Source organism: Bufo bufo, chromosome 1, assembly GCF_905171765.1.
Source record: "Bufo bufo chromosome 1, aBufBuf1.1, whole genome shotgun sequence".
Classification (NCBI taxonomy): domain Eukaryota; kingdom Metazoa; phylum Chordata; class Amphibia; order Anura; family Bufonidae; genus Bufo; species Bufo bufo.
Genome location: NC_053389.1, coordinates 108,702,352 through 108,729,686, shown reverse-complemented (window position 1 = coordinate 108,729,686; position 27,335 = coordinate 108,702,352). Strand labels below are relative to the sequence as shown.

The window sequence follows — 27,335 nt, the reverse complement described above, 5'->3', positions numbered from 1 at the left end:
TGGATCGCCCAGGCACGCACCTTCTTCTGCCTCCTGGATCGCCCAGGCACGCACCTTCTTCTGCCTCCTGGATCGCCCAGGCACGCACCTTCTTCTGCCTCCTGGATCGCCCAGGCACGCACCTTCTTCTGCCTCCTGGATCGCCCAGGCACGCACCTTCTTCTGCCTCCTGGATCGCCCAGGCACGCACCTTCTTCTGCCTCCTGGATCGCCCAGGCACGCACCTTCTTCTGCCTCCTGGATCGCCCAGGCACGCACCTTCTTCTGCCTCCTGGATCGCCCAGGCACGCACCTTCTTCTGCCTCCTGGATCGCCCAGGCACGCACCTTCTTCTGCCTTCTGGATCGCCCAGGCACGCACCTTCTTCTGCCTCCTGGATCGCCCAGGCACGCACCTTCTTCTGCCTCCTGGATCGCCCAGGCACGCACCTTCTTCTGCCTCCTGGATCGCCCAGGCTCCAACCTACCTCTGCCTCTTGGACCGCCAGGCTCATTCCTACCTCTGCCTCCTGGATCGCACAGGCACGCACCTTCTTCTGTCTCCTGGATCACCAGGCTCATTCCTACCTCTGTCTCCTGGTTCACCCAGTCCCGTCACCCTCCTCAGTTATGTTCTCTTTTTCCTTCCGAACCTTAGGATTTGCCCTCTCAGGAACGTGTCCTGATCATTCACTCATGCGACATTTGGATCAAGGTCAGGTGACCCAACACATCGATACAGGTAGTAACCTCTAAGCCAGGTACGTTGCCCAGATCGACTCAAACCTTCTCGTAGGCACCAATCGTACTACGTTCTGATCTCATATCCCTCATTGCTCACGCCAGGAACCTGGTTCAGCTCTCCCTCTCCCCCTACACCATCAGGAACTACCAAGCCGGTGTCAGGGTTTACGAAGGTTTCGCCAGGTCCCACCCGTGGTGGCTTGGACGATATCTCCTACTCCCTGGCGTTTATAGGCCACTGTCACCGCAATCTCAGGCTGTCATTCAACACCATCAAGCTGTACCTAGCGGGGGGACAGCACTGCGCAATGCTTCATAACCCAAATGGAGGTTTCCATTTCTTCAGTGCAGCCGGTAAAAGCTGCCCTTAGGGGGATCCAGAAGTGCGGGGACGTCCCTCCCGCCCGTGGGCAGCCTGTCTCCGGCGAGATGTTCAGGCGACTCTCGTCCGCGCTGGATGGATTTCCTTTTTGGCCACTCTCCTAGTTGATCATTAAGGCAGCCATGTATCTCGGGTTTTACGGGTTCCTCAGGCCAGGTGAGTTCACCAGCACCTCCCCTAAACGTCAGGGGTCGCAGGCGCGACAGTTGTCCTGGGCCCGTGTCCATTTCATCCTCTGGCTCCCTTACACGAAGGCCAATCAGCATGGACCTCCCTCCGAGGCCAGGTTTTAAAACCTCCAACGATTGGTGGCCAGTCATGGTCCCTGTCAATTGCTGGCCCTGTTGCAAGATGCCTTCCCAGAGGCCTCGCTGCTTCCCTGGCATGGGGGGGGCCCCCCTGTCGTCAATCTAGTTTGTGTCCCACATCAGATCGCTGGCCTCAGGTCTCGGTTCTAACCCGCTGGCCTTCACAGGACACTCGCTCCGAACCGGAGCCGCGTCCTCAGCATCAAAACGGGGTCCCGATGCACGTGATTAAATGCATGGGTTGGTGGCGCTCTTCTTGCTTCACGAGATACATCCCGAACCCGCATGTTGAGATTTCCCTGGCATTTTGTAATCTTGCTCTCTGGGTGGTATTAAAGGCTTTTGGTCACTTCTCTGCTCTCCTCGATTATTTTTGCCCACTACTAGGCTTACCCTCGCTCCTGGCTTCCGGCACAACACAGCCAGCTAGGTCAGGGGAAGCGCTTCACCCTCTCATCACAGTTAAGCCTCTCCCATAAGTGGAAGGCTGAAAAGTCAGCCTGAATTTGTGGGAGGGGCATATTACCTTTTTAAGCTCCAGCCCCCAGCTCCTCAGGGCGCTTCTGTTCACACCCACCCACCCCCCCTGTTCTCAAACACTCCCTTTAGGGTACGCCCACTACTAGGCTTACCCTCGCTCCTGGCTTCCGGCACAACACAGCCAGCTAGGTCAGGGGAAACGCTTCACCCTCTCATCACAGTTAAGCCTCTCCCATAATTGTATTACACTGACAGCATTATGTTGGTGTAATTCAGTAGATTTTAGGACTCTAAGGCCTCTTTCACACGGGCGAGATTTCCGCGCGGGTGCAATGCGTGAGGTGAACGCAATGCACCCGCACTGAATCCGGACCCATTTATTTCTATGGGGCTGTGCACATGAGCGGTGATTTTCACGCATCACTTGTGCGTTGCGTGAAAATCGCAGCATGCTCTATTTTTTGCCTTTTTTACGCAACGCAGGCCCCATAGAAGTGAAAGGGAAAATAATAAAATTTACAGAATACTGAACCCAAACCCGAACTTCTGTGAAGAAGTCCGGGTTCGGTTCTGGGTACCAAACATGACGATTTTTCTCACGCGCGTGCAAAATGCATTAAAACGCTTTGCACTCGCGGTGGAAAAATTGTGCATGTTCCCGCAACGCACCCGCAACGCCCGTGTAAAACCAGCCTAAGGGTTGCACTGTGTGATCCTCTCAGAGGAGCAAAGGCCAGAACGGGACCTCTCACTGACACACGCTGCAAGTTTCTCACATTGAGCTCACGCTGTTATTCTTCTGATCCCCCTTCAGATTCTGCAGGATTCAGCTTGTGATGGGCTTGTGCTTATACACAGAAGCCAATCAGAACAAGCAGAGCTGCACGGTACGGTATACAGGAGGAACACTGACAGCTTGCCATATAAGATCCCTTGTAATTACGGTAAACACTATAGCTACATTAAAGTCAAGGATCACAGCTGTGCTATAAGTTGAAGAACAATCAGCCAAAACCGAAGCAATGAGTACCAGATAAGCATTATTCAAAGGTACTGAAAACTCTTGTAAGTGTTGGCAGGAAAATACTAGAGAGAAAATATGTAGAAGTGTGATTCTAGCAGCAACCTGCTGACCTTCTGAAGGCTAGACCTGTGTCTATGTGGCCACCCAGCTTGTCTTCTTGAGCTGTGTTGAGGAAGAAGCAAGGAGTCTTGTATAAAGACTGCAGCCTAAAAGACAGGTTATTGTGAAGGTCATTGGGACGCACTGAACTAGAGCGGTGTTATAAAGTAAGTCAATAAATAAAACCGAACCCTGAATAGCTGGCACCAAAAGGTGGCATTTCCATGACATATCCGGAAAGGTCTTTCCCTGCCAGCACATTACATACAGTATGCTCTTACAGATAAGATATGGAGTCATAAAGTAAACGATTGTCAGGGTGCAGTTCCTCAAGATGCTTGGCTTATTTTTGGCAGACATATAAGAAAATTCCAGGTGTCACAAGCCATAGGTCAGTCTCACTTTAATATCAATATTTTCAGTAGAGATCAAAAGGTTATTTCAAGATTTTGATATTGCTGGCCTATCCTCAGGCTATATAAGATCGGCAGCCGCCCGACACCCAGCACCCCAGACGATCAGCTGGTTTAGGATTGCTCCAGTGTCGGAATTTGGTGCCAGAATTGTACAGCTGATCTGTAATGTAGTGGACAGAGCTGTGACCATAGCGCTGCTCCAGTTGAAGTCAATGGAAACCGCGCTGCAGTAGGAGTGTAGGACCCCCACTGATCTGATCCTGAGGATAGACCATCAATATCAAAATCCTGGGCAAACCAATTAAAGATATATGTCTGCCTGCAGGCTGTGTGCTGTATTACATAGCTTCAGTTTTCACAGTCCCTTTAAATAGCTATCCATTCCTAGCCATGCTTCTCATTTAATTTTTTACTTGATCTATGATTAAGACATGTACAGTTCGAAACGCGTCAGTTCTTATGTACAGGAGGGACCTTTGTACATTTAATGGAAGAACTTTTTTATTTTATTCGCTGGATCTTACATCTGTTTCTGAAATTACTGCAGGGTGTGAATACCACCCAGATCCGTGCTGAATTGGTCAATTGACTTCTCCACCTGAGAGCCGGATACTGCTGCTTTCTCTTATTGCAGCTCATGGGGCCGAAGTTGTGGGATTCCCTACTATGCTGTTTAAAGCATTGAAATGAAAGTTGTATTGATGTATACCAGCTGAGCTTATGCCAATAGGACACTTCTTATAGCCTGGACACGTTTAGTATATACCTTGAGCATGCGCCGCAAGCATGGTGTGAACAGACCACTGTTTAGATGCCAAGTAGGTGCAATAATACCCAGCACACTTCAAGTGACCATGTGGAACATTAACCTGTGCAACCTATTCAGCTGTAAAAGGTAAGGGGACCCACTGCCACCTTAAGAGCAGCAAGGAGCTTTCTACCGTCTTTAAGATTGTGTGTAAGGAACTGAATTAATCAGAGACTTATGGAAGGTGCCCCATCATGGTCTACTGGATGTCAAGGGGTCCTTGTAATGCTCTTCCACAGGGGCCCACTTCTATCCACCCCTTCTATTATTAGGTCATCTATTAGATGCACATGTGCACTCTAGTGTCTGCCCCTGAGGCTACATTCACACATGGATTCGCAAAATACGGATGCAGTTCGTGTGCATCTCACACTTTTCTTGGGCCCCATTGTAAAAATGTCTATTCTTGTCCGCAAAATGAACACGAATAGGACACTTAGGAAAGATAATCACTATCAGATGGGTGAATCTGACACTCGGCACAAGCACCGTGCCAGCGTGGGAACCAGGACAGCCCTGTTCTCTGTGTAGTGGCCGTGTAGCTTCCATTCAAGTAATTAGGATAGGTATAATGCTGGTGGTCTGGGTAATGCCGGTGGTCACCCTCCCCTGTGCGATGCTGTCTGTGCCCCTTGTGGCCGAACCCCTTCCTCCTGCTCTTGCCTGTTTTTCCCTCTTAGGGCATGCATGCTTGTTCTCCCAGGTCCACAAAGAGCAAGCGTGTGCACAAGCTAATCTGTCTACAGCCTATGATAGCATTCCCTGGGATGTATATGGCACTTTCCCTGAGCAATAAGGTTCCTAGCTTTCCTAGTTCCTGCAAGGGTAGTCCATTACTGTGTGTTGTGACCTCATACCCGAAACCGTATAGATCCTGTTCTGCCTGCTCTGACCTTTTGCCTGTTTACCACATTGCATGTCTCTCCCTGTCCTGAGCTCATCTTGCGCTCTTACCGCGCCTCTTACTTTCCCCTTGGCACCAGTGTCTCTTGACCTGCTGGTCAACAGTCACTAAACATCACTGAACGGAGAATACTCCTGGAGGTAGCAGCCTGGTGGCCCTGTGCAGTAAAGTCCAGATCCCTGTTTGGTGGTAAAAGGGTGAATACCAGGGACTACATAGACAGCACCCTCAGGAGTAGCCCCAAGCCAGATCTAAGTGACTGAGTGGGTCTACACCTGCTGCGTTACAATAGATCATCAATATGTATAATCTTGAAAACCCCTTTAGGGCTCATGCACACAAACATGCTTTTTTTCTTGTCCGTTGCGTTTTTTTGCGGCTCGTATGCGGAACTATTTACTTCAATGGGGCCTAAACAAAAATGGAAATAACGTGTGCATTCTGTTTCCGTATGTCTGTTCCGCAAAAGGTTAGAACATGTCCTATTCTTGTCCGCATTACGGACAAGGATAGGACTGTTCTATTAGAAGCTGGCTGTTCTGTACCACAAAATATGGAATGCACATGGCCGGTATCCACGTTTTTCAGATGCGCAATTTACGGACCACAAAACATCCAACAGTCGTGTGCATGAGCCCTAATAGTAATGTCCCTAGCATCCGGCATCTGTGAGGGATGGTGTGATCTCGTTTTTGGAGACTATATATCGGACAGCCAGCAGAAATCTGGTGGACTCCTAGACTATGTGAGATACAGTCCTGATCAAAAGTTTAAGACCACTTGAAAAATGGCAAAAAATCATATTTAGCATGGCTGGATCTTAACAAGGTTCCAAGTAGAGCTTCAACATGCAACAAGAAGAAATGGGAGTGAGACAAAACATTTTTTGAGCATTCAATTTAGGCCTCTTTCACACTTGCGTTGTTGGGATCCGGCATGCACTTCCGTTGCCGGAGGTGCCCGCCGGATCCGGAAAAACGCAAGTGTACTGAAAGCATTTGAAGACGGAACCGTCTTCCAAATGCTTTCAGTGTTACTATGGCACCCAGGACGCTATTAAACTCCTGGTTGCCATAGTAGGAGCGGGGAGCAGGGAAGCAGTATACTTACAGTCCGTGCGGCTCCCGGGGCGCTCCAGAATGACGTCAGAGCGCCCCATGCGCATGGATGACGTGATCCATGCGCTTGGGGCGCCCTGACGTCACTCTGGAGCGCCCGGGGAGCCGCACGGACGGTAAGTATGCTGCTCCCCCGCTCCCCGCTACACTTTACCATGGCTGCCAGGACTTTAGCGTCCCGGCAGCCATGGTAACCACTCTGAAAAAGCTAAATGTCGGCTCCGGCAATGCGCCGAAACGACGTTTAGCTTAAGGCCGGATCCGGATCAATGCCTTCCAATGGGCATTAATTCCGGATCCGGCCTTGCGGCAAGTGTTCCGGATTTTTGGCCGGAGCAAAAAGCGCAGCATGCTGCGGTATTTTCTCCGGCCAACAAACGTTCCGTTCCGGAACTGAAGACATCCTGATGCATCCTGAACGGATTTCTCTCCATTCAGAATGCATTAGGATAATCCTGATCAGGATTCTTCCGGCATAGAGCCCCGACGACGGAACTCTATGCCGGAACACAACAACGCAGGTGTGAAAGAGCCCTTAATGAAAATAATAAACTGAAACAAGCTGTTTTTCAGCTGATCAAAATTTTAGGACCACATGCCTTTAAAAGGCCAAATCTGTGCAAAGATGTGGATTCATTGTAATTTTCTGTCAGGTAGTCACACGTTGTGATGGCAAAGGCAAAAAAACTCTCCCTTTTTGAACGTGGTCGGGTTGTTGAACTGCATAAGCAGGGTCTCTCAGAGCGCGCCATCGCTGCTGAGGTGGGACGCAGTAAAACAATAACGGCGGAGCTACTCATTACTGAGTTCATGTTTGGAAGTTGGATTACTGTTTTGGGGGGGTTTAGGATTTTTTTGGAGGTGTGGTCCTAAACTTTTGATCAGCTGAAAAACAGCCTGTTTCAGTTTATTCGTTGTTTTCATTAAATTGAATGCTCAAAAAATGCTTTGTCTCACTCCCATTTCTTCTTGTTGCATGTTGAAGCTCTACTTGGAACCTTGTTAAGATCCAGCCATGCTAAATATGATTTTTTGCCATTTTTCAAGTGGTCTTAAACTTTTAATCTGGACTGTATATCTGGTCCTATATTGGTCCTTTATCTGTCATTACCATACCCTTACCACTCTTCATTTCATTCTATATAATACGTACCTTTCAGCCACGTCTGGCTATTACGTTTTAATTATTTGATTGTGGCAGATTATTTTGGGCATTTTTTCCATGTTTTTTGATGTGATACATAGACCCTGTACATTCAACCCCTAAGGAACCCATACTGTTGGGGGAAATGCGTCAGGGTCACGGGGTGGGGGGGGGGGATGGATCTTTTTATTTTTATTGTTGGGGCTATCGAGGGCATAATAGTTGAGGCACGAAGACAGAGAGTCTCCACCATCAGGATTCGTCTCTGAGCTGAGGGGCAGGATAGGGTGACATTTAGGGTAAAATAAAAAAAAATTCCCTCCCTTGTGACCCCGTACTCGTTCCTCACTACATCTCTTCATCTTTTTTTGTATCTGTTTATATCTGTATATGAATGACTGGCATTGTATCCTAACCATAGTTTGGGCATTAGGTTTTAATGATTACTAATAAATACTGTAATTTTAAGGGTCTTTTTCTTTTGGGGAAATAATTGTTGATTGATTAAGACTCATATATTTTTTGGAATACCTTACACATACGTTAATGTCCCTGGTAAGATGCATGGTAGCCCCTGGCTGCTGTTACACCTCTTACAGGGTCAGCATCCAACTTTCTTAGAGTCCCGAATGCCAAGTCTACCTAGTATTGAAGTAATATAGGAGCATTGGATGGATCTCTTAATAACTAGACAGATTTGTCACTTAGTAATCAGATAAAATGGGTAATAAGTACTGGATAATAGGCGGAATTGGATGGACATGTGTCTATTTTTCATTTTCACAAGCTGTATTTCTATGCTACTGGGGGAGCTGGTATTGATGCATTATAGAGGTAGCTAGTAAATCAAAGATCTGCATGATTTATTTATGTCCGGATGGACTCTCAGGCACATTCATCCTGTCATTTCACCAACATTTGTGGAAATATAAGCTGTTCATAGGGATCTTTGTAATGCAAGACAACATAGAAGCCTAGAGGAATAAAACATCTGAGATGAGGGAGCATATGGGATGGGCTCGGAGTAAGCAGCTACAGATGTTGGGAAGGAAGTTCCTGGGGGACTAGTATCAGGCAATGTGCAGGCAAAGGAAAAACAGGAACGCCACCTGACCGAGGAGAAGAAAGCCTTGTTAACTTTCTTCTTTTAGCGTAGTCTGAGATAGCGTTGGTTAATAATAAACTAACACAAAATGTTTCTGTACAGTAGTGGGCCTTCACTTACAGCCTTCAAAGGTTTTCCAGGGCTTAAAGCGATTTTATCAAATTTTCATATTGATTGTCTATCCTCAGGATAGGCTGTCAATATGTGATTGGTGGGGGTCTGACTCTTGGAACCCCCACTAATGAGCTGTTTTAAGATGCCTGTGAGAGCCGTGGCCTCTTTTTAGGCCTGGGACATCGCGTTCATTGGTCACATGACCTAGGGGCTGCTCAGTTCCATTAACGTAAATAGGACTGAGCTATTCAATGAGCAGCGAGGAGGCAGTGGCACTCACTGGAGCGTCGTGGCCTCCTCAAACAGCTGATTGATGGAGTTGCCAGGAGTTGGACCTCTGCCAGTCTAATATTGATGACCTATCCCGTCCATCAATACAAAAATATCAGAAAACCCATTTAAGGTTCTATACATTCTAGTGTATTGTTGGCTGAACCCGCTGAGAATGGTATGTTCAGCTGACAGTTTAATCTGTATGGGGAGCTCCCGACAGATGATGTCAGGGGAGAGAAGGATCGGCCAGAATGAATATTTTTGCCCAATCCTTTTGTTCTCCCGGGATATAACCTGCTACCAAAAGTGCCTTTCTCCCTTCTCCCCATTAAATACACATACACGTTGGAGGAGCTGGGAAGGAGTTGGTAGAGAGAGCTGTTGGCCGAATGATTGTTCTGCCATCAGCTATTGAATGGGTATGGGCGCCCTTGCTTATTTATAACTGATCCCTAGGATGTCATGAATATCAGATTGGTAGCGGTCTGACTGCCAGCTCTTCTGACGATCAACTGTTTTCACTTGCTACAGAACCAGAACCAGGCACGAGAACTACATAAGGCTCCATTCACACGTCCGTGGTGTGTTGCGTACCCACAAATTGCGGATCCGCAACACACCCGCCCGGCACCCCTATAGAAATGCCTATTCTTGTCCGCAAGCTGCGGAGCTGAAGATCGGGGCTGCGCTCCGCAAATGCGGATGCAGACAGCACACTGTGTGCTGTCCGCATCCATTCCGTCCCCATAGAAAATGAATGGGTCCGCACCCGTTCCGCAAAATTGCGGAACGGATGCGGACCCATTTGTGGACGTATGAATGGAACCTAACTCCTTCCACTGTGTAGTGGCCATGTCTGGTTACTGCAGCACTGCCTCCATTCAAGGAGTCAGACCACCGCCAATCTGATGACCCATCCTTAGTTAGTCCTGGACCTCTTCCAGCATCTTATCTTCATTATTAGGCCTCCTGCACACGACCGTATGGCTTTTTCAGTGTTTTGCGGTCTGTTTTTCACGGATTCGTTGTTCCGTTTTTTGTTTCCGTTGTGTTTCCGTTTCTGTTCCGTTTTTCCGTTCCGTTTTTTCTGTATGGCATATACAGTATACAGTAATTACATAGATAAAATTGGGCTGGGCATAACATTTTCAATAGATGGTTCAGCAAAAAACGGAACAGAAACGGAAGACATACGGATGCATTTCCGTATGTGTCACATTTTTTTGCGGACCCATTGACTTGAATGGAGCCGCGGAACGTGATTTGCGGGCAATAATAGGACATGTTCTATCTTTAAACGGAACGGAAAAACGGAAATATGGAAACGGAATGCATACGGAGTACATTCCGTTTTTTTTGCGGAACCATTTAAATGAATGGTTCCGTATACGGACCGTATACGGAACGCAAAAAACGGCCAGTAAACGGGGAAAAAAAACAGTCGTGTGCAGGAGGCCTAAATGTTGTTCATCTCTTCATTCATTCTTTTAAAGGGATTGTCCGGGTTCAGAGCTGAACCAGGACATAACCCTTTCTTCACCCAGGCAGACCCTCTGAGTGGCTTAATTGCGCAGGGCAAGGGCTTTTTCAGCAGATCTGGTCACGTACCAGGTCTCTGTATGGCAATGCTAGGTGGAGGTTTCCGTCTAGCAGTGAGCCTGGTGAGGTCACCGGCACTAATGGGTGGGCTTTAGCGTTTTCCTAGCCTCTAAAACAGCGCTAAAGCCCGACAATTAGTGCTGGTGACATCACCGGGAAGACTGCTAGGCAGAAGCCTCCGCCTAGCATTCCCATACAGAGACCCGGTATGTCACTGGATCTGCCAATAAAGCCCTTGCCCTGTGAGATTCAGCGCAGGGCAAGGGAGAGCATCGGAGAATGAAATGCTCCGATGCTTCTCTCCACACTGGGTGAAGAAGAGGATATGTCCAGGTTCAACTCTGAACTCGGACAACCCCTTTAATTTTTCTCCTCCTCCCTGACATGCATGAAAAAAAGGGTGTCATAATGAAATACAAGGTAGCAAAGCGTGAATGTGTTCTCTGAGCAGAGAGTAAGCCACTGCAGACACCTCTGGCAGTGACTTTTACTGTATCTCCCCTGAGGATAAAGGATCAGGCATGTTGAAATTCAGCATGGCCGATTCTTCTTTCCCCTGACAGCATCTGACGTGTGAATTCAAACACCCACATTGATTTGGCTGCCGTTATACTAGCGTACATGGCAAGGTTAAAAGCCATATGGTTCTTCATCTTCCATGAGAGTTTTAAAACAATATGGAGGATTTGTGCATACAAGCCTATTAGATCGCCGTTTTGATAGGACGATGACAAGTGACATCTGTCAGATTGCTAAGGACAATGTCACTGTTTGTATTTGCACTTGGATTTATCCTATTTTAGTTCCCGGTAAGTGTGGAGAAATGACTGCAGATGACACTGACGGTGAGACGGATAACCTCTCGCCTTGTGTCAACTACAGGAATACTGTGGTTTGTGGAAACAAGGTTTCCTTCATCTTCCATAAAATCCTGAGTCATTCTTTCAAGAATGGAGATTTCTGTGCTTGCCTTCTTAACAGTCCACAAAATTGTGAGAGAGATTAGAAGAGATTAGAAGAAAACAAGTTAATCGCCTAATTGTAAACTTTTCCATTCTTGAGCAAGTCGCCGGGGTCAGTAGAAACAACAGCAGCAATGCAGCGGGACTTAAGATGTCTTTATTAGGTTCAGGGTGTGTTGCTGGGAGGGAGCAGCGAAAGGCAGAGAGCATTCCTACAGGACCAAGTGCGGTCAGTTCACACACATACTTGTAAAAATCCAACATCTGAGTGACTATCTCTAGTCCTACTGGTTTAAATCAAAGCATGGCCATATGGGTTTCAAAGGACTTCTTCACACTTAAAAGGATATTCCCATCTGGGACATTAATGATTTTTCACTAGGATATGCCATCAAGGTCAGATAGGTGCAGGTCCCACTTGCTCCTATCTCCACAACGGGACCTCCGAACTGCAGTGACAATACCTCAGCATGTGCTGCCACCCTCGTTCTCCACTGTGGAAGTTCAAAAAAATAGCCAAGTCCCGTGGCGTTCAATGGAAAGATGGCTGCTCTTGCATGACCTGCTCTCCTTTCACCACTATGGGATTTCCAAAAACACACTAGCTCGCTCTATCTGCTGTTTTCAGAACTCCCATAGCAATGAATAGAGAACGAGCGCATTGCAATCTCTTTCACATCAGAGGATCCTATCTTTATGGAGATAGGAGCGAGTCCCAACGGTGGGACCCACATTAATGACATATCCATCAATGTCCCAGATGGGGTGACCCCTTTAAAGGAGTTGTGCTTCTTTTCTTCCAGAAGCGTGGAATCATGGTAGTCCCAATGGGTTCACTTACTTTTTAAGGGAGGCCCTAGATGTGTCAGACTCCCTCCTATACTAGTCATACAGTCGTTGACGTAGCCAGTTATTCTGTCTGCCTCCTGCTCTTTGAAGTAACGAGTGAGAGTCATGGTTTACATTTAGAGAAGGGCAATTAATTGTCATTTCTGGGATTAGCCGTCGTTTGATGTTTACATGTATTACAGTTTAAGATCCTATTCCTGAATATATTCACTGACGCCCTTGAAAATGACCCGTAAATGACTCTGTGCTCGTTCAGATGGGAATACTTTAGACTGTGAAGTTTTTAGCCATGCTATCAAAAGGGCTGTTCAGGGTTAGAAAATGACTTTCTTCCAAAACCAGCATCACCATTGTCCTTAGGTTGTATATGATATTGCAGCAAAGCCCCATTTATCTCATTTGAGCTGAGCTGCAATACCACACACGACCTGTGAACAACGGTAGCGCTGCTTTTATTGAAGAAAGATGCTTTTTTTTAATTCTGGAAAAGTCCTAAAGGTTACTATTATTGAATTGTATTTATGTATTATTATTGATAATTCCTTACCAGCACATGGTAAATTCTGATTCCATTTAAAGGGGGTTGCTTGGATTGAGGAGGAAACCAGACAACCCTTGGGATCAGCCTTAGGGCTCATGCACACGACTGTTGTTGTTTTGCGGTCCGTTTTTCACTGATCCGTGTTCCTTATCTGAGGTTTTTCTCTGATTTAGGGTGCATTCACACGACAGTATAAATGGATCCGCATCCGTTCCGCTATTTTGCGGAATGGGTGCGGACCAATTCATTTCAATGGGGCCGCAAAAGATGCGGACAGTACACTGTGTGCTGTCCGCATCCATTGTTCCGTTCCGCGGCTTCGCAAAAAATATGGAGCATGTCCTATTCTTGTCCGCGGTTGCGGACAAGAATAGGCATTCTCTATATAGCGCCGGCCATGTGCGGTCCGCAAAATGCAGAAGGAAACCGGACAACCCTCGGGATCAGCCTTAGGCCCCCTGCACACGAACATGTGCACCCCGTGGTTGTGCTGCGGCCCGTAAAATGCGGGCCGCAATGCACGAATATAGTCCGTGGGGCAGCCGCAGCGGATCGCGGACCCATTCACTTTAATGGGTCCGCGATCCAGCCGTTCCGCAAAAAGATAGGACATGTTCTATCTTTTTGCGGAACGGAAGTACGGGACGTTCCGTGCTTCTGTTCCGCACCATTCCACATCTCCGGATTTGCGGACCCATTGAAGTGAATGGGTCCGCATCTGTGATGCGGAATGCCCGCAGAACGGCACCCGTGTATTGCGGATCCGCAAATGCAGTCCGCAATACGGCAACAGGGGGCCTTAAATAAAGAACTGATAAGCACTTACCTGGCAGATCCAGTGCACCCGCTCCAGTTCTCTCTGTCAGATGCTATTTGCCCAGCTGCAGTGGTGATGTCCTGTGGACAACACATGACCACTGCAGCCAATAACTGGCCTCTTTGGTGCACCACCGAGGCCAGTGATTGGCTGCAGCCGTAACATTGACGTGAAGTCACCACTGCTGCCGGGTAAATAGAGTCCAGTCGGGAGGACCGGAGCAGGGGCAATGCATCTGCCAGGTAAGTACCGATCAGTTCCTTATATTTTTTCTAATTTAAAAACGACTCTGAAACCTACCTTTATTTTCTAATATGTTTCTTCCATGATTTAGAGCTCATGCACACGGCCGTTGCCCAGCCATGCCCATATTGCGGCCCGCAAACAGCAGGTCCGCATTATGCGGGCACCGGCCGTGTGCAGCCCTCATCACAGATGCTCACTTGAATTGGTCCACAAACCAGAAGGTCCAGTGCGGAACGGAAGCACTACGGTGTGCCTCCGTGGAGTTTCTTTCCGTGCCTCCGCTCCACAAAAAAATAGAACATGTTCTATTGTTTTGCGGTGCAGACAGATCATGGACCCATTCAAGTTGAATGGGTCTGGATCGGTCTGTAGTAACCGCACGGATGTTGCCCGTGCATTGGGGACCGCAAAGTGTATCAAAGGAAGTAGGAAGTATCTGGATAAAAACGGATGCGTTTAATGGAGAGAAATGTATTGTCTTACATTTCCATCCATCTACCATTCACAGTAATCTCCAAAAATTATGTTTTTATACGTTTTTTCTTATTTTTTTGCACGATAGAAAAGGGCGGTATGCTACGTTATTCTGTCCTGCAAAAAAACATACAGAAACGTAAACAGTGACAAATGGACTTTTTTAACTATGTTTGGCCAATTATTGTCTGTGGGTACATCGAGCCATATGTTTCTATACGTTTTTTCTGTTTACAAATGTATCCGCTTGACGAACAGCAAAAACAAGGTGAACAGACACTAACATGTTTTGTTAGGCTACTTTCTTTTCATGAGACGGGGGCAGCCACTTTGCCTGACCTGCAGCACCAGCAGATCCAGTAATTTTTTTTACAGAAGGGGCTTTGACATAAGAAAATAGTCAGAAAATGACTTAATGGGGGTCATTTACCAAATGTGGACACCAGCTTTCTGGCATACAGAAGTCACAAATATTTGTACAAACGTAATTTTTCAGCAAAAATGTGCGGCTTTTTAAATTTCTGCGCCACTCATGGCACTTTAAGTGGCTGGAGCATAGCATACGTGTAACTTCTACGTAAAAATGTACACCAGCCCCTAGCTGGTGTGGATTTCAGTTTCTGTGTGAAAGGCTGTTCTTTGGTAAATGACCCCCATTGACTTACATGGGAGATTGTTGTAGGCAAGCACAGTGCACGGAGGGGGAGCACAGCCTTGTCCTGGTCAATACCCGGTGCAATGGAATTCCCTTTGACACTGCACGTTACACATTTCAAAGCCCGGAGTAGCATCCATTATGGCCGACTTGCATCATGATCCCAAAAAATTAATTAACATGACGTGGAATAACAACTGCATAATCCGCTGATATTTTACCGCTTGTTTTACATGAATGGAGTCAGTAATGCAAATTTTTATAATGCTCTAAACATCCTGATCCAAATTCATGTGCTACAATTTGGCTAATTATGATTCTGGAGACATCAGGTTTATTTTTGATCATTTTATTTCAGACATCAAATTATCAGACTATTCATTAATATTAAGGAAGTGCTGGAGTGGGGACTACTCACTCTACGCTGTAATTGATTTCCTGTGGGTAGCGACGCACTTTACCCTAGTATCATTTGAGGAGTCAAGTATTTACACTGATTGCTATTGTCTGGATATTATACCGTTATTATAATGGATTGCTGAGCTTGGAAACTTTTCTGCGCACGATCAGATCGAATATTAAAGAGACATTTAACTCGTTCTACATTATCCCTCGCAACCCTAAGTTACAGAGCAAGTCCAGTCAGATATAAAAGCTCTCCTGCCTTTCCAGATATGTGCCCATAGGGGGCAGTGTGATAACAATTCTAATACAGTATTGCAGGGGTCAGTAACCATAGTCACTCCAGCTCCTGAGAAAATACAACTCCCAGTATTCACACCTGGCTGTTTTTGTAACTCCCATAAAAGTAAAAAAAAGGATTCTGGGAGTTGTAGTTTCACATACAACCTAAGGACAGTGGTTGCTGATCCATGCAGTATAGGTATGTTCAGGGGTGCACCTGCCTGAGGCGAAAACTGAAACGACGCCCGCCCCCCATGCCAATCTCTTAACCTAAGGCCTCTTTCAGACTACCGTATGGCTATTTCAGTGTTTTGCGGTCCGTTTTTCATGGATCCGTTGTTCCGTTTTTTGTTTCCGTTTCGGTTCCGTTTTTCCGTATGGCATATACAGTATACAGTAATTACATAGAACAAATTGGGCTGGGCATAGCATTTTCAATAGATGGTTCCACAAAAAACGGAACGGATACGGAAGACATACGGATGCATTTCGTTTTTTTTTGCGGACCCATTGACTTTAATGGAGCCACGGAACGTGATTTGCGGCCAAATATAGGACAAGTTCTATCTTTGCACGGAACAGAAATACGGAAACAGAATACAAACGGAGTACATTCTGTTTTTTTTTGCGGACCCATTGAAATGAATGGTTCCGTATACGAACGCAAAAAATGGCCCGCAAAACAAAAAAAAAAACGGTAGTGTGAAAGAGGCCTAACCCCTTTGCCACAATGAAAGCGCTCATTGCCCATGGTCCTTCTGCTGCCCCACTCTTGCCCCCTACCTGGTGCTGCCTGAGGCGATCGCCTCCCTGGGTATGTTGTCAATATTAGAAAGACTAGGTATTGTAGAAGACTAGGTATTGTAGAAGACTAGGTATTGTAGAAGACTAGGTATTGTAGAAGACTAGGTATTGTAGAAGACTAGGTATTGTAGAAGACTAGGTATTGTAGAAGACTAGGTATTGTAGAAGACTAGGTATTGTAGAAGACTAGGTATTGTAGAAGACTAGGTATTGTAGAAGACTAGGTATTGCTCCACTTCCTATACGACTAGGGCTACGCTAAGACGTTTGAGCTCATGCTTAGCATTTCACCATGGTTTCCTGATGGACAGAAGTATGTAAGCTGGACATACCCATTTTACTTAACCACTTACCTACTGCCATACAACTATATACATTGGCGATAAGATCTTTAAAGATGGTGCCCGCTAAAGAGTGAAGTGGGCGCCATAGCTGCTAGGTGTCTGTTGTTTTACTTAGCAGACACTCGGGTTAATGTCTGCAATCGGCGATAACGTAGAACGCAGACATTTAATTCCCCCAATTCTATGGTAAAATGTGACCACGGTATCTGAGAGCTAAAAAAAAAAACATGGGACCTGGGGACCAGAATGCCTTCCCCTCGCTGAGAACGGGGAAGACATTCTTTAGTGCTGATAGGCCTGAACCTGCTCGAGGCTCTGATGCCTGTCACAAGTATGTTCCAATTCAGGTCTGCAGGTGGCAGCACTACATTGGATTATACAAATTTTTCTATTCATTAAAGGATAAAATCCCATTACTGAATGGAAATGGGAATGAGAAGATTGCATGTTGACGTCCCCTCGGGGGCCTAAAAAAAGTTAAAAAAAGTAAAATAGAACTTCATATAACCCCCCTTTCTCCAAAATGAAAATAAAAAAATGAACATCACAGGCAATGCTGCATCCGAAAACTACAGTACTATTAAACATTTTCAAATAGCCTGAGTGGTGATGTAGCGGTGACTAGTTACAGAATACAATAGCATTATTTATTTATTTATTTCTCTTGCTTATATAGCACCAACATATTCTGTAGCGCTTCACAGACATTGTCATCAGAGGGACTCACAATGTAAATTCCCTACCAGTATGTCTTTCGGTGTGTGTGAGAGGAAGCCATCATTTCTGGAGGAAACCCATACAAAAACAGGGAGAACATATAAACTTCATGTAGTGTTGCCTTTAGCGTTATGCCAGAACTTTGTTGACAGGTTCCCTTTAAATGGCATCTGTCAGCAGATTTGATGAAACTGGCTGACCTGTTACATGTGCACTTGGCAGCTGAAGGCATCTGCGTTGGTTCCATGTTTATATGTGCCCGCATAGTTGAGATGATGTATACCTCTAAGAAAAGATGCAGATCCAGTATTGTTATTTATAGGGATTGTAATTATTTACTAAAACAGATCTGTGTGTCCAGAATGCTGCTGTCTTCTTCACAGCTGTACTTCTGGACTGATTCCTCTTCTACATCTCATAAGGGATCTACTATCAGTTGTACTGACAGTGACAGATGCTGAGGATTGAGGATGTGAATCCCCTCCAATGCAGAGTTTTCTATGGTTGCTCAGCTTTCCCTCTACACAGTCTATGTTATTTTTGTTATTCTCCCCCTCAAAACTGCCTTGTTATGAATGGGAACATCAGCAAACTTCACCGCAGGATACTGATTATACATCAAAACTGTGCCTGGCACAACTGCCTCTGGTGAGCATATATACTGTAGAACAAATAGTTTGTTTTTTTATCCCAATGGGGCACCCATTTATGCTTTCTATATTATCACTGAGAGAACATAGAGGGAGAGCAGAGAGCCTTCAGAAACAGAAGCAAAACTAATGGTTTAATAGAAGATTCAGCTGCACTAGCTGCCGGTTGAAGGATTGGCACTTACTTTACTCTACAGAAGCAAAATTATTTTCTTTTCATGAAATTTTTCATGAAGACTTTTTAAAAAAAAAATACTTAGGCTAGGTTCACACGGGCGTTGCGGGTGACGTGTGGGAAAAGATGCAGGTGCGTTGCAGGAAAATGCATGATTTTTCCCCGCGAGTGCAAAGCGTTTTAATGCGTTTTGCACGCACGTAAGAAAAATCGGCATGTTTGGTACCCAGACCCAAACCCGGACTTCTTCACAGAAGTTCGGGTTTGGGTTAGATGTTGTGTAGATTTTATTATTTTCCCTTATAACATGGTAATAAGGGAAAATAATAGCATTCTTAATACAGAATGCTAAGTAAAATGTCCATTGAGGGGTTAAAAATAATAAACCAATTTAACTCACCCCATCCACTTGGTCGCGTAGCGGATCTCCTCTTCTTTCTTCAGGACCTGGGTAAAGGACCTTTGATGACATCACTGCACTCATCACATGGTCCATCACATAACCCATCACCAGGGTGATGGATCATGTGATGGACCATGTGATGAGCGCAGTGACGCCACCACAGGTCCTTTTGCTCCTGGGCATCAAAGAAGAAGACAGAAGAGAAGCCGGCCTGCGCAAACAAGTGGATGAGGTGAGTTAAATAAAAATAAAAATAAATGTAACCCCTCCATCCCTATTTTACTAAGCATTCTGTATTAAGAATGCTATTATTTTCCCTTATAACCATGTTATAAGGGAAAATAATAATGATCGGATCCCCATCCCGATGGTCTCCTAGGAACCATGCGTGAAAATCGCACCGTATCCGCACTTGCTTGCGGATACTTGCGATTTTCAGCAAGCCCCATTCACTTCTATGGGGCCTGCGTTGCGTGAAAAACGCACAATATAGAGCATGCTGCGATTTTTCACGCAACGCACAAGTGATGCGTGAAAATCACCGCTCATGTGAACAGCCCCATAGAAATGAATGGGTCCGGATTCAGTGCGGGTGCAATGAGTTCACCTCACGCATTGCACCCGTGCGGAAATCTCGCCCGTGTGAAAGAGGCCTTAGGGTAAGACCACATGCATGCTGCACCGTTTAGTCAGTCTGCATTGTTAATGGCCCTGTGGCAACTGTGACACAACTGCACCGTGTGGTCATACATTTAATTTTGCAATTAGTAAGCAAATGAACACTAAACATAATTTTGAACAAACGTGTCCATAGCCTTTATGTAGTGTTATACGTAGAAGATGTACAACCTCTTTGTTTTTTATCTGCAGGCCTTTCTGATCTGACTGAATACAGTTTACATACATTATATAATCTCCAAGCAAATCCCTTTTATTCTAATCTCTAGAGATGAAGTCCAGGCATCCAGGGAGCTTTGGCACTCTGGTGCCTTTTCTCCATGCTTGGCTAGTAAAACCTTCTTACTTGACATTCCCCCAGCACCACCGTGTAATATACTTCATTGTTCGCTTAATCCCTTAACAGACCTTTATGTGCAATGGATTCTGCCCATTGATTTTTAAAGTGTAGGCGTTGACTGAGCTGCTTCTTGACCACTTTATTGCATCGTGTAAAGTAAGAGCCGAGTCCTCCCTTCCATTTCTTCTTAAGTTTGCATAGTTAAGATCATTCCATTGTGAGTGATAATGTGTTCAGTCCAGATCTGAAAACTAGAATAAAACTCAATAAGGAAAGAAATTTATAGTTTAAAAGACGTGTTACAATTGTGGTCGTCCCCAGTGTCGACCTGTGACCCCTGCAAAGTGGTAAGAGAATCTGCAGTGGATTTCCCTGAGGGCTCATTATATTAATATGACATCTCTGTTAAAGTATAATTAGATAAGCCTGGGTAGTATTTCTTATCCTGTAGATGCATCTTTCTATTTTATTGCTCTCCATGTACCTAATCTCTTCATTTCATGACATAATTAATTTATACTATAATTGCACTCTGTGTTTTTGTTAACTTTCCATAAAAGCTGGATTACTTTTTCTCAATTACTGACTTTGTCGTTGTGGACAAGCTGGTCCCTTACTTAGGATAATAAGAGCTGTAAGATCTCCAGAAATGGCTAGTGCAACCACTCTACTAGCTTGCCTTTTCTAGAGTCTATCTTCTTCATGGAGCTCATCAGTGGTGGACTAATCATTCAGACATTAGGATCTGATGGCCCATGGCTAAAGGGAACCGGTAATCCCTTGGTCATATAGAACAAAAGGAAAACAAAATTTTGTAAATTCTCCTCAAATGCAATTTATTTACCCAAAACAGGTGTTTAATGGCTATAGTAGTTGGTAAGGAGCCCATGATCTTCACTGTCCAGGCCCCAGATCACTGATAGCTTGATGCTCACTATTTGTGTGTAGGATCCCCTGACTCTTGTTCTGATATAATCCATGCCAGGGCTACCTTAAAGATAGGGCAAGTGGCATGTCAGCACCAGGTCCCCTTGCAGTGTGTCAAGTGACTTCACTGTCAAGTGACATGGTGCTCAGCTATGTTCCCAGACTAAGATAAGACTGAGCGTAATTGAGCACAGTATTTTTTCTGTGATAGTTAACGTCCTTCCATGTCACGTGAAGTGCCACTCAACAAAGCTGTCTGTGTCTGACCCAGTCCTCTAACATGAATCCGGAGCTGCAGTAATGTCTGACTGCAGTCTCCACTCAGTGAGTTAATCCACTGACTTCACTTGTAAAGCCCCTTTCACACGGGCGAGTATTCCGCGCGGATGCGATGCGTGAGTTCAACGCATTGCACCCGCACTGAATACCGACCCATTCATTTCTATGGGGCTGTTCACATGAGCGGTGATTTTCACGCATCACTTGTGCGTTGCGTGAAAATCACAGCAAGCTCTATTTTGTGCGTTTTTCACGCAGGCCCCATAGAAGTGAATGGGGCTGCGAGAAAATCGCAAGCATCCGCAAGCAAGTGCGGATGCGGTGCGATTTTCACGCACGGTTGCTAGGAGACGATCGGGATGGAGACCCGATCATTATTATTTTCCCTTATAACATGGTAATAAGGGAAAATAATAGCATTCTGAATACAGAATGCATAGTAAAATAGCGCTGGAGGGGTTAAAAAAAATAATAAAAATTTAACTCACCTTAGTCCACTTGATCGCGCAGCACGGCATCTCCTTCTGTCTCCTTTGCTGAACAGGACCTGTGGTGACGTCACTCCGGTCATCACATGATCCATCACATGATCTTTTACCATGGTGATGGATCATTTGATGACCGGAGTGACGTCACCACAGGTCCTGTTCCTGTAATGAATGCTCACCACAGGTCCTGTTCAGCAAAGGAGACAGAAGGAGATGCCGGTCTGCGCGATCAAGTGGACTAAGGTGAGTTAAATTTAAATTTTTATTTTTTTAACCCCTCCAGCGCTATTTTACTATGCATTCTGTATTAAAGAATGCTATTATTTTCCCTTATAACCATGTTATAAGGGAAAATAATACAATCTACACAACCCCGATCCCAAGCCCGAATTTCTGTGAAGAAGTTTGGGTTTGGGTACCAAACATGCGCGATTTTTCTCCCGCGAGTGCAAAACGCATTACAATGTTTTGCACTCGCGTGGAAAAATCGCGCGTGTTCCCGCAACGCACCCGCACATTTTCCCGCAACGCCCGTGTGAAAGAGGCCTAAGGAAGTGGCAACACCTACCTTAAAGTGGTTTTCCGGGATTTTAATATCCTGAGGATAGGTCATCAATATCAGATCGGCGGGGGTCCGATCAGATGTTTAAAGAGAAAGGTTGTGCTCCATGCGAGCGCAGCCTTCCCTTCATAGTTTACATGCTCGCTGTCGACATCGCAGCGGTGAGCAGTTGTATTTACAAGCCGTATACAGGTAAACAATGAAGGGAAGGCTGTGCTAACATGGAGCGCGGCTTTCTCTTCAACCAGCTGACATTGATGACCTATCCTGAGGTTAGGTCATCAATATTAAAATCCCGGAAAAACCCTTTAAAGGTTATGGTTATGGCCTCCCTGATGTTTGCAAGGTTGAAATGTTCAAACAGTTTTTGTGAGGTTTTCCCCATACAGAAGGAACTGTGCTGTGTTCTCTGAGTGTGAGAGGACAATGGAAGAGGTCATCTAGTGGCAACTCCATGTATTGAGAGTAGAACAAGCCTGGTTTGAGGTGGAAGTGCTGAGTCACACCCAAGCTGTTTCGGACATTCTTATTGTATATAAAGGTGGTGTCTGAGAGTGCCAGAAGTTCAGACCAAGCAATGCACAGAGAGAGATACCATCTGCAGGAACTGTTCATCTGCTGGTATAGGAAGGACCAGATGCCTAGGGTGGTTGTTAGCTAGCCAGTGCTTGCAAATTGGCACACCGTTCTTGTTACACCCTTTAACCTTGCAAGGTGTGAGATACAAGGTTAAAGGACTAGATGGGAGTTTCCTGGAGAGTGAGCTGTGGACAATTGGTGCAACCACAGCGTGCTGCTGTAGTATTATGTGAGGTCGAGGGGGCCCCCTTGTGACCCACAGTGGCACAAGGCCCTTGAACAACAGTTTCCACACATGGGCGAACCCGAATGAAAAGTTTGCAATTACTCTACAAAATGTTTAAAGAGGACCTTTCATGGTTTTGTGTTATTCAAGATAAATACCGTTACTTGCTGGGTACCTCCCGCTGATGCTGACACCCTGCCTGTTTTTTTTAAAATCTCGCTCCTGCGCCCCGCTGTGCCCCCATGTAGTTTTCGCGCTCAGTATCCTGATACTGAGCATCGGTACAGGGAGGAGGAGACGCCAGGATTTCTCAATGGGCGTCTCCTTCTTCCTGCCTGTGCCGCGATTCAATCACAGCGGAGAGCGTCACAGCCAGGGAGAAACCTTCCACTGTGATTGGATCGCGGCACAGCCAGGCAGAGGGGGACTCCCATTGAGAAACCCTGCGGTATCCTCCTCCCTGTACCGATGCTCAGTATTAGCATACTGAGCGCAAAAACTACAGGGTGGCACAGCGGGGCGCAGGAGGGAGATTAAATAAAAACAGGCAGGGTGGCAGCATCAGCGGGGGGTACCCAGCAAGTAACGGTATTTATCTTGAATAATACAAAACCATGAAAGGTCCTCTTTAAACATTTTGTAGAGTAATTGCAACTTTGCTTGGTGATTACCAGATAAAATAAAGTTTTAAGAAGAATTTGCCTAAGGCCTCTTGCACACGACCGAACGAAACAGCTGGCCCCTAAAAGAACAGTACTATCCTTGTCCGTAATGCGGACAATAATAGGACATGTTCTATTTTTTTGCGGAAACGGAAATACGGAAACGGGATGCACACGGAGTACCTTCTTTTTTTTTGCAGACCCATTGAAATTAGTGACCGTTTAGCCGCATCCGCATCCTGACGGAACAGATTCATCCTGATGTGCAAAATCAAAACGGATCCGTTTATTTCTGGTATTGAGATCCTCTGCCCGATCTCAATACCGGAATTAACAACGCAAGTATGAAAGTAGTCTAACTTGTCTCTCCATCGGCCCAGTACCCTCCTACACACTCATGCTCTATATAAGATTTGCAACAAGGGCAGATTGGGAATTTAAAGTGGCCCTGGAAAATAACTAAAAGCGGCCCCAATTTGTAGGTGAGTCTGAACTGACAGAAGGCCGGGCAACAAAGTAGGCAGTGCCAACAAAAGCCACAAGCAGGCAGGACAACAGAAGTAAGCGGGGCCAGCAATACCGTAGTGCAGCACAAAATACCACCCCAGCAAAACCAAATAACACAGTGCAGCACAAAATACTGCCCTATGACCATGAGAATGGTAATATAGTTTAATTCAGGAGGGACCTGTTTCTTTTGGCCAAGTGCACATGTACCTGGTGTTCCTAGCATTAAAGGGGTTATCCGAAACTATAAACTGCCCCTATAGGCTGGGCCCCTCACACAGAATATACTTATCCTGCGCCACTCCTGGCCCCCGCCACTTCTCTCCCTGCACCCATGAAAACATCCGATGTCGGGGGGAGCAGCCAATGGCAGGCGGGGCCCGGGATGAGCCTCCCTAGCGTCACCCGCGATGCTAGGGAGGCTTGTCTATGTCCCCTGCCCCCCCCCCCCCCCGCCCTTCAACACCGGATGTTTTCATCGGCACAGGGGGAGAAGCGGCGGAACGGTAACCAAGAGCGGAGCGGGGTAAGTATTTTCCGTGTGAGGGGCCCAGCATATGGGGGGGGGGGGCATGTTATAGTTTCGGATAACCCCTTTAATTAATGCCATGAGCATCAGATCGTTGTGTACTTAGCCAGCGTCTTTGAGGATGGCCCAAGTGGCCCCCTGGGCATCAGCCCACTTAGAAATTTCTCTGTAGGGTATATGGCCAATCCGCCCCTGGTTTGCAATACAGGCTACTGGTATCTGGTTACACATGTATGGCCAGGATTTCTTGAGTTGACCTGCATTCATAAAACGGTCTGGAAGTGGTTCATTTGGAACATTCTTCTTACACAGCACAGAACTCACAGCAGGCCTTTGCAGGGCTTGGGCTGCTTTGGTCACTGTCTCACTTCATTTTCTTATCCCTGAGTGTCTCAGCTTATACTGGCCTACTGTGTGTGCAACCTATAGGCAGAAAGTGGACGATAACCACTTGCAATGTCCAGGGTTGCAGGCCCAATCTGTTGCAGCAACCCAAAGTAGGTCCACAGCTTAGGCAGCAGTTCAAAACTCAGGGTCTCAGGGTCACTACTGCTCTCAGCAGGCCCAACTCCAACCATGAATCCTCTTCACTGCTCAGCAACTGAGGACAGGTTCTCTTTGGCTTTGCAGCACTCTACCCTAAGATGCCTCCCAATCTAGTCTTGCTCTAGTTCCTACAAACTCCATGTGGCGCTACTTTACAGAGTCTGCCGACTAGACATCTGACTCAGACCATATCTATGGATAACCTATGCAATATAGTCATAATCGACAGTGGCACAATAAAGTCTACATCAACAGCACATACATTATTCACAATATGGCATAGCATAACATTGGTCACCAGTCACTTCACTGGCAGTTTTCGGTTCAAGGAAACAATATGTGGCAAGGGGGTGGATCAGTGCTCTGCCAGTCTCCTTACAAGCCTGTATAGGAGGTGCAGTTACTGACAATCCCTGAGTGGGTCCAACAGCTTGGCTATCATCCTATTATTTCCCCTTTACATAGTGGTGCCATACGTGTCTGGTAGATGTATGTCTATATGGGCATCTAAAGCTGTAAATGCATCATCCAGTGAAACACAATCTTCCGCTCCCCCACCCACCAGCCGTAGAGTTCTAGATACCTGAAATGTTTAAAAAGTGATGCTCTTCTCGAGAAAAATTTTGGTTAAACTTAAAGATATCTATTACAACCTTTATGGCCAGGTGCCTGAAATATGCAGCATGCCTTTTCACAGCTCACAGGCATTGAGGTTACAAGCAGTCTGGTGCAGTCACATATATTTTATTACTATATGCACTTATATAGCACTGACATATTCCGTAGCGTTTTACGGACATTAGCACCACATTGTCCCACATTGTCCCCAAGGCCTCCTGCACACGAACGTGTGTGCCCCGTGGCCGTGCTGCGGCCGCAATGCACGAACACCCACCATGGGGCAGCCGCAGCAGATCCATTCACTTTAATGGGTCCGCGATCCGGCCGTTTCGCAAAAAGATAGGACATGTTCTATCTTTTTGCGGAACGGAAGTACAGGACGAAACGCCACTCCGTAGTGCTTCCGTAGGGTTCCGTTCCATGCTTCCGTTCCGCACCATTCCGCATCTCCGGACCCATTGAAGAGAATGCAGAATGCACACGGAACGGTGTCCGTGTATTGCAAATCCGGTCCTTAGTACAGCCACGGAGCGCACGCGTTCGTGTGAAAGAGGCCTAAGGTCCCTATCAAGTATGTCTTTGGAGTGTGGGAGAAAACCGGAGAACCCAGAGGAAACCCACACAGACACGGTGAGAACATCCTTGGTTGGATTTGAACCTAGGACCCCAGTCCTGCAAGGCACCAGTGCCAACCATTGAGCCACCATGCTGCCCATATTAAGTATGGTAGACAGTGACTCCAGAGAGAGTTCGGACGCCTCCTGAAGATTTTCTACTGTACACACTAAACAGGATGCTGAACTTCCACATCCTGTTGTGTTGTGATCACCGGTGGACGATGCAGGCATGAGAGATGTAGATCTAGTAGGACTCAGATCAAAAAGTATAAAGACTGATTCCCAAGTGCAACTCTAGAAATGATGTGTAAGCAGCAAATAGGGAATAAACTGTATTGTAATCATTATTATTGTATTATAATATGCTGTATTCATCTAAGAACACACACAAAACCGGGAGAAATACAACAAAAAATCTGAATAACATATGTCATGAAATAGGCCACAAGTGTGTGATCAATGGGAATCGGACCCCCACTGATCACCAGAAAGAACGGGCTACAGGGCTGCTGACGTCTATGCAGTTTTGTCAGCCCATGTAGCAATCTTAGTCACTGTAGTAAAGGGCCTGCAGCTCTCCGCGTGTTATAGCCCTCATTGTTTGAATTGGACTGACCCCCGATCACACATATGGATAGCCCATCAATGTTATCCTGGAATCCTGGATCTCACACATGCCAAAATTCAGTCCCCTAGAGCTGATCCCTAGGAAAAAGGATTGTCGGAAATTGTTTGTGCACATGCACGTACAAGATCATTTACATAGTCCTCCATAGAGGGGTATATAGAACGGTAGACAGAGCTGTCCATAGACCAGCCTAGTGCAGGGGTCCAGCTATCGTGAAACTACAACTCTCAGCATACACCCTTATTTGGCTGTTTTTAAAACTTCCATAGATGTGAATAGAGCATGCTGGGAGTTGTAGCTCCACAATACGACTAGTGACATATGCATAG

The 27,335-nt window shown here is 46.1% G+C and overlaps 1 protein-coding gene across 4 annotated transcripts in view; it reads left to right on the top strand.

Moving 5' to 3' along the window:
* DVL1 (dishevelled segment polarity protein 1) overlaps positions 1–27,335 on the top strand; it is a 231,790-nt gene that overhangs the window by 60,986 nt on the left and 143,469 nt on the right. The gene's annotated exons all lie outside the window — the stretch shown is intronic.